Raw genomic sequence first — 5,737 nt, 5'->3', positions numbered from 1 at the left:
CAATTTTCTTTAAAGAAGGAAACATTACAAAGAAATAATGAAATGTATCACCACTTCTTCGGACTAATGAATTCAACATAATGAAGTCTTATTGTACCCTCAAAATTCGATAACAATCATCCTTACACATTGCATATTATTCCTCATTACTTCAAATACTACTTTTGTTTGTTTCTTTTATCCACTTGTCATAAGCTAGGTCATCATTACTATAAGAATTATTGTTTTAAGCATTTCTGGTGCTAATTACAATTCTAGAATTCATTTTATAAAGTTAATATATTTTCGTAGTAGTGTTTATGGTATTTAAATGAATCCTTTTCAAACGCTCTAGGTAAATGTGTAGGGTATTTTGAGCTAAAGAAAGAGAAAACGGAAAAGGAAAGAAGTCGAGCACGCAGAGTAAAATTGAGTTTTTTAAATAAATTAAATTCATTCATCCAAGTTTTATGTTTATCATTTGCGCATAGTTTTGTTTTATGGGTGGGGTTCCAAAAACAATGGGAATGAAGAGCTCCTTTTCAAAAATGGTAAAGTTACAATTTTCACATCGCTGTACCTGGCAAACTTATTTAAAATTATTGCCATCTTTCTTTGGAATCTTTCCTGATCCACCCCATCTCCTAAAACAAACTATGTTATTTCACAGTGTTACTGCAAAACTTTCCTCCTGTTTCACTTTAAACCTACCTACCCTCAATTCCTATCCAAATACTTTTTTTTATTTAATTAAAATAACTTATTTTTATAAAAATAAATAAATAAATACTATAATGGTAAATATACTATATAATAAGCATCCCAGTTAGGGACGGCTCTTGGAGACTGAGTCAGTTGGTTGGTGGGTTGCAGTGTGGGTTGCTCAGTGGGTCAAGTCAGTTAGTGGGTTGATTGGTGGGTTGGTCAATTGGTGAGTTTGTGGGTGTGTTGGTTAGTAGTGGGTGGGTGGGTGTTGGCAGATGGGTCAGTATGGGTTGTTCTGGGTCAGCTGAATGGGTGGCTCCTGTCCTGGGTCAGTGGGTGGGTTGGTGAGTGGTTAGGAATTGGGTGGGTGGGTGGAACAATTAGGGTGGGTGGTTGGAATGGTGGGTGGGTTGGTCTGGTTGGTAGGGGAATGTGGGTCAGGTCAATGGGTGGGTTTGGCTGGTCTGTTGGTAGTGGGTTTGGGTGGGTCAGTGGGTGGGTTGATATGGGTCGGTCAATGAGTGGGGCCTATTTGGTCCAGTGGATGTTGTCAGTGGGTGGGGTGGACAGGTGGGGTTGGGTTGGTTTGTCTGTGGGTGAGTTGGTGGGTCAGTCCATTGGTGGGTCTGTTGGTCAGTGGGTGGGTTGGTGGGTGGGTGGTGGTTGGTCTGTTGATGGGTCGTTTCGGTGGGTGGGCCAGTCAGTCAGTGGGTGGTTGGTGGGTCTGTCATTGGGTTGGTGGGTCATTCAATACGTGGGTCTGTCGGTGGGTCAGTCAATGGGTGGGTCTGTCGGTCAGAGGATGGAATGGTGGTGGGTGGGTGGGTTTGTTGGTGGGTTGGTCAGTGGGTGGGCCTGTCAGTCAGTGTGGGTTGGTGGTTGGGTGGAATGGTGGGTGGATCTGTCAGTCAGTGGGTGGGTTGGTGGGTTGGGGGTGGGTTGGTGGGTGGGTGGAATGGCGTGTGGGTCTTGTCGGTGGGTTGTGGGTCATTCGATGGCTGGGTCTATCGGTCGTGGGTGGGTTGGTGGTCTGTCGGTGGTAGGTGGTGTGGAGGGTCTGTCATTAATGTCAGTCGTTTGTCTGGGTAGGTAGGGTTAGTCATGGTGGGTTGGTCGGTGGGTCAATCATTGGTTGGTTAGTGAGTCAGTGGGTGGGTCGGTGGGGTCGGTCGGTTTGGTGGGTTGGGTCCCCTATAATAATTTGTTTTTAAATTGTAACTGATTTATTTCATTTCATTTCATTTAAAATAAGCAACAAATCATTACAGAGGCAGCGAAGCGTCGTCATTCCTGTCTAGTGTCATTCTCTATTTGAGCCGTCGCTGACCGGGTGTCTATATATAGACTCCACTAAATAATTTTTTTTATTTTATTTAATTAAAATAACCCATTTTTTATAAAAATAAAAAAATAAAAAAATTATTTTCACGGTCAGCAAAGGCTCAAATGACGAGTGGAGCTCGACAGGAAATGACGATGCTCGCCACCTCTCAAAAATAATTTTTTTTTTTTTAAATTTTTTTTTAATTAAATTAAATAAATTTAAAAAATTATTTGGGAGGTAAGCATCCCGGTCTGCGACGGCTCAAATGACTGAGTGGCGCTCGACAGGAAATGACCATCCATGCCCGCCGCCTCCGATAAAATAATTTTTTTTTAATTTTAAGAAAATAAAAAAAATTATTTGGTAGGTATGATATATAAAGCATCCCGGTCTGTGACGGCTCAAATGGAGACTGGTGCTAGACAGGAAATGATGCCCGCTGCCTCTGATAAAAGCATACTTGTGGTTGGGCGACTACGGCCATGAATAAAATAAAAAGATTTTTCAGTCGTTTAAATAAAGTAAAAATCATAGCCGGTGTTATACGCTACTTCATTCGAAGAAATCTCGTGTACTTTTAACTGCTGCACCTTCACTTTTAATTTTGGCAATCGGGAGCCCACACAGATGACTAATCTTCTTATGACCACCGAACTAAATATGAATCATTCAAGGGATTATGATAACGAACAAACAAATGACAATAGTCTAAGGCCAAATGCCCACATGCCAGAATAAACGCAAAAGTTAAAATTACAACATTCGAGCTTAGAGTTTTCAAAGTGAAAATTTTGACGAGGTATTCTAAAAATTAATATTAGTGTATTCTTTATTTTTATATGAACAAATAAACATGAAGTTTAATTGGTCTTTTATTTAACCTTCTGTTATGAATAGTTCATTTTTTATAAAAAAAGAAAATTAACTTGTGCATGGAACGAATATGTGATGGGATAAATTTAACTTTCTTTAATTCTTAAAAATGCGAGAACTATTTGGTAAAAACCAACAAATCATAACGCAATTTTAATTAAATGTCCATTTTTTGGCAAAACTTCGTTTTCTTTTCTGACGTAAATACCATTTTTAAATCGACAATGGCGCAGTATTGTGTTTTTGGTTTGTGGGTATTGGATTGTTCTCGAGTGAGGCGATTTGGAGTGAAAATACTCTACTCTCGTATATTTATATGAAGCATCCTGTATAGTTTATTTTCGTATGATGATTATTATTATTACTATCGAGTAGTCAGACTTTTACTTTACTAGGCTTGCTAATGAAGATACAGAACCACCACAGATCCCCCACTGGTCACAATCAACTCAACTGCTTCGTGATCTTATTGATGCTATTTGCATTTTTGTAATCTGTATTGGAGTATTTTGAAAATTAGTATTAATGTATGTTTTTTGTTTTTGCATGAATAAAAGGATGAAGTTCAATTGCTCTTTTATTTAACCTATCGTTCTTAGTTCAATTTTCTTTAAAGAAGGAAACATTACAAAGAAATAATGAAATGTATCACCACTTCTTGGGACTAATGAATTCAATATATGAAGTCTTATTGTAACTCAAAATTCGATAATAATCATCCTGACACATTGCATATTATTCCTCATTACTTTCAAATACCACTTTTGTGTTTTTTTTATACACTGTCATAAGCTACGTCATCATTACTATGACAATTATTGTTTTTTAGCATTTCTGTGCAATATATTTCTAGAATTCATTTTATAAGTTAATATATTTTCGTAGTAGTGTTTATGGTATTTAAATGAATCCTTTTTCAAACGCACTAGGTGAATGTGTAAGGGGGTATTTTGAGTAACGGCCGACGGAAAGGAAAAGTGGTCGAGTGCGCAGAGTAAAATTGAGTTTTTTTTAAAATAAATTCATTATCCAAGTTATTTATCATTTGCGCATACTGTTTATGGGGTTCAAAACAATGGGAATGAAGAGCTCTCTTCAAAATGTAAGTTACAATTTCACATCGTGTACTGGCAACTTATAAAAATATTGCCATCTTTCTTTTATCTTCCTATCCACCATCTCCCTAACAACTATGTTTATTTCACAATGTTACTGCAAAACTTTCCGCTCCTGTTTTTCACGTTAAAACTTACCTACCCTCAATTCCTATCCAAACCCACTTTTTTACTTTTTTTTAATTTAAAATTAAAAAACCTATTTTTAATAAAAACAAATAATAAATATAAAATAAATACTTTAATGGTATACGTATATACTATAATAATAAGCATCCCAGTCAGCGACGGCTTCAATTGGAGACTGGGTCAGTTGGTTGGTGGCTGGGTTGGTGGGTGGGTTGGTCTCAGCCAGTGGGTCGGTGCTGGTGAGGCGGGTTGATTAATGGCTAGGTCAGACAGTTGGTGGGATGATTGGTGGGTTGGTCAATTGGTGAGTTTGTGGGGGTAAGTGGGTTGGTTGGTGGTGGTTGGCGTGTCAGCGGATGGGTCAGTGTGGGTTGGTGGGTTAGGTTGGGGTTGGCTGGGTCAGTGGGTTGGTGGGTCAGTGGGGTCAGTGGGTCAGCTGATTGGTGGGTATGTTGGTACAGTTGGGTGGGTAGATTGGTGAGTGGGGTAGAAACAGTGGGTGGGGGGGTGGGTTGGTCTGTTGGTGGGAAGGTGGGTCAGTTAGTGGGTGGGCCTGTCGGTCAATGGGTGGGTTGGTGGGGTCTGTTGGAGGGATAGTGGGGTCAGTGGTGGGTTGGTGTGTCAGTCGGTGGGTGGGGCCTTTTCAGTCAGTGGGTGTTGTTGGTGGGTGGGTGGACTGGTGGGGGTGGTGTGGGTGTTGAGTTGGTGGTCAGTCAATGGGTGGGTGGAATGGTGGGTGGGTGGGTGGTTGGTCTGATGGTGGGTCGTTCGGTGGGTGGTAATATCGGTGGGTTGGTTGGGGTCTGTCGGGTGGGTTGGTGGGTCAGTCGGTTCAGGAGGAATGGGGAATGGGTGGGGGGTGGGTTGGTTTGTTGGTGGGTCGGTCATTGGGTGGGGCCTGTCCGTCAGTGGGTGAGTTGGTGGGTGGGTGGGTGGAATGGGGGTGGGTCTGTAAGTCAGTGGGTGGGTTGGTGGGTCGGGGGTGGAAAGGTGTGTGGGTCTGACGGTGGGTGGTGGGTCATTTGATGGTGAGTCTATCGGAGTGGGTGGGTTTGGGTGGGTCTGTCGGTGGGTAGGTGGGTTTGAGAGGGGTCTGTCGTATGTCGTCGTTGTCTGGGGTGGTGGGTTAGTCAGGGGGTGGGTTGGTCAGTGGGTCGGGTCTGGGGTCAGTCAGTGGATTGGTTTCAGGAGTCAGTGGGTGGGGTCGTGGGTCAGTCGGTTGGTGGGTTGGTCATATATTAATTTGTTTTAAATTGTAATTTATTTATTTTCATTTCATTCATTAAAATAAGCAACTAATCATTACCAGAGGCAGCGAGCGTCGTCAATTCCTGTCTAGTGTCATTCTCTATTTGATCGTCGCTGACCGGGTGGTCTATATATAGACTCCACTAAAATATTTTTTTTATTTTATTTAATTAAAATAACCCATTTTTTTATCAAAAAAATAAAAAAAAGAAAAAATAAAAAAATTATTTTTCACGGTCAGCAAAGGCTCAAATGACGAGTGCGCTCCACAGAAATGACGATGGCCCGCACCTCTCATAAAAATAATTTTTTTAAATTTTTTTTAAATTAAATTAAATAAAATTAAAAAAATTATTTGGGGGGC

Source organism: Macrobrachium nipponense, chromosome 46, assembly GCF_015104395.2.
Source record: "Macrobrachium nipponense isolate FS-2020 chromosome 46, ASM1510439v2, whole genome shotgun sequence".
Taxonomy (NCBI): Eukaryota; Metazoa; Arthropoda; class Malacostraca; order Decapoda; family Palaemonidae; genus Macrobrachium; species Macrobrachium nipponense.
This window is presented reverse-complemented; position numbering follows the sequence as displayed.